The sequence below is a fragment of the Aegilops tauschii genome, chromosome 1 (assembly GCF_002575655.3).
Source record: "Aegilops tauschii subsp. strangulata cultivar AL8/78 chromosome 1, Aet v6.0, whole genome shotgun sequence".
Taxonomy (NCBI): domain Eukaryota; kingdom Viridiplantae; phylum Streptophyta; class Magnoliopsida; order Poales; family Poaceae; genus Aegilops; species Aegilops tauschii.
The window spans coordinates 436,606,615-436,609,325 of NC_053035.3; the positions used below are offsets into that span (position 1 = coordinate 436,606,615).

Consider the following 2,711-nt stretch of genomic DNA (forward strand, 5'->3'; position numbering starts at 1 on the left):
CTTGTGGTCTGTGGAGTTTCTCCTATAGAAAATGTCAACGAGGGTTGGTCTCATTTTTCTTTATCATAATAACTCTAGTTTTTTAGGGTATCCTCAAATTTCTAGTGATGTTTAAGTATACGAACATCACACAAATTATTTTACTTTCAATGCCGATTGTACCATGTTTATACGGGGGGACCTTAACCTGCGTTGCTTCCATGTCTTGGCGCTGAATAGAACGACGGCGCTCGAACACAAAAAGAGAACCGCAGGACGGAGAAAACGAAAAAAATACGCCGTTGCCGGGGATCGAACCCGGGTCACCCGCGTGACAGGCGGGAATACTTACCACTATACTACAACGACTTGCTTGTGCTTTGATCGAATGGAAAGCTTAATTAACGGACAATAACTAGTTGCTTCAGGCCTGACCAAGCAGCGAAGCACGTTGCCTTCTATATTCCGCCACATACAAAGTCTCCTTATTCATCACTGCAAAAATGAAAAGGTCACCTTCCTTTTTTCATGCGTCGCAGAAGCAGTAGCAGCACCGCATTCCACGTGATATGCCGCTTCTCCGTCATGAACGCCCCCACTGGAAGCCATCTTTCTCGCACGCCAGGTCCAGGCTTAGGCTTCTCCATCATGAACTCCCCGACTGGAGACATCTTTCTCGTGCAGTCGTGCGCCAGGGACCCGTGCGTGCTCCACCACCGTAATAATAACCCTACCCCTGTCCTGAACGCAGGGACCGAGCACCACGACTTGTCGGGGCTATGGACGTCCACGCAGAGCTTTGGCAGGCTCGATCTTGGGACGTGGTGAAGAAGGCTGGGGTTGGCCTAGAGATGCAATGCTCACCGCCACAGTCCAAGCGCATAATGCAGTAAAGCTTCCAAGGTAGAGGGGGCACTTTTCTAGGCATCTGATTAGCTGGTACTTCAACTTGGAGGGATATCGGTGTTTTGGTTCACTTACAAACACCCTTCACCCAATCTGCCCTTTTTTGCGTGTGGGAAATAACTTGTATATTACTTATGTTTTTTTTTAAATGGAGGAGGACCCCGGCCTCTGCATCTGGACGATGCAAGCAGTCATTTTATTAATTATTCATACAAGACCTTACAAAATCATACACCAGTAAGACTAAAGCCACCGTCTAGACAACATCTGTCGCTACTCCTATCCAGTTGATGAAGGGATGCTGATAGTCTAGACATAATACCAAACAGATCTCGCAGCCAAACCTAACCTCTAAGACCTGAGGTCCCAACCAGGACGCCTGCCAGGTATGGGGCACCCACCAGTCCGGCGCACTCCTCAACCAGGACACCTGCCGGGTATGAGGCCACCGCAGCCACCTGCCACCACTCCATCTTCAGTACTGTACTGCTGCATCTACCTTGCCCGGTCTAGCTGCCGTCGACGCCACCACGGCGCCAGACAACGCCACCATCCTGCACGTATCCATCCACACGCGCCCGTCGCCGAAACTCCGCAGCGCCATGCCGCCGGGATCCGTCGTCGGCCTTGCGGCACCGCTCCTCCTCGTCCCCTCCAGCCAGCTCCTGCTCCAAAACGATGCCCTCAGGAGGGAGCACGACATCGAAGGCGCTCTCATCGTCCGATCCGGTAGACCCAGGTCTAGGGTTTCCTCCGGAACATCCCGATCATGTTGACGCAGTTTGCAACGACGATGCCTCAACAGGGGGCGTCGGAGACGCCGTCATCGTCCGCCATGACCGAAGTCGGCGCGATTTTCACCGGAAGTAGCGCCACCACGATCTCGTCGCTGACTGGATCCGAGCACACCCTCGGCATGTAGATGTATGGTGTCATCGAAAAAGCCGGTTGAGGACCTCCGGCCGCCCCACCCCGGCCCCATCACGCGCCGCCGGCCAGCCATAGCCGAACCACAACGGATCTGGCCGGGACGCCAGATCCGCAGCCACCGCCGCCAGCCAACACCCGGCCAGGCAAGCCAATGACTCAACCCACCGGCCATGGGGGAAACGGCCGCCGCCGCACGCCAGGGTCGCCGCCCTGACCGCGTCGGCTGAAGACGAAGGCGCAAACATGAGATCTAGCCAGACGACCTGAATCCCTCGCGCGCGACCCCGGTCAGCCATGCAGAACCTCCTCACCGCGCTGATGAGAGGTTCACCGCCAGATCCACCGCGTCGGCTTTCACCGCCACGCCGCAAGTGGGCCACGCCGTCCAGGGCAACGCGCCGCCGCGAGGAGAAGAGTGCCCTGCCGCTGCCGTCCTCCGAGGCGTGCTTCGCCCGTCGGCCTCCTCTGGCAGCGGCCAGGCCGCAGGCTGCAGAGGCGAGGGACGGGGCGGTGGCGGCTAGGGTTCGCTCGGGGCGCCCCCCTGGAGAGCGACGTGAGCGCGAGTCCTGGCTTTTTTTTTGGTGACATGTATATTACTCATGTAGCAGAGCTACTCTCAGAATTACAAAGTTCAACAACAAAAAATTGGGCCAGAAGCAAGCCACACAGCCGTTCGGCCACTACTTCTACCATGACTTGACAAAGTATGACTAACAAGATTACTATTCAGTCGAACATGAGCAATACAGGTATTTTGTTGTGCCATGAGCAATTCGATATCATGCACAAAGAAGCCAAAGCTTTGATCTACCCACACCTTCTTTCCTCTGAAGATTAACAGCTTAGGACAGTCAGTCTCAATATGTATTGGGAATTGGCTCCATTGCAAGGCCAGA

The 2,711-nt window shown here is 55.0% G+C and overlaps 1 non-coding gene across 1 annotated transcript; it reads right to left on the reverse strand.

Moving 5' to 3' along the window:
• Positions 1-276: 276 nt before the first annotated feature.
• TRNAD-GUC (transfer RNA aspartic acid (anticodon GUC)) lies at positions 277-348 on the reverse strand. Its single transcript has one exon. It is a non-coding gene; the product is annotated as a tRNA-Asp (tRNA).
• Positions 349-2,711: the final 2,363 nt, after the last annotated feature.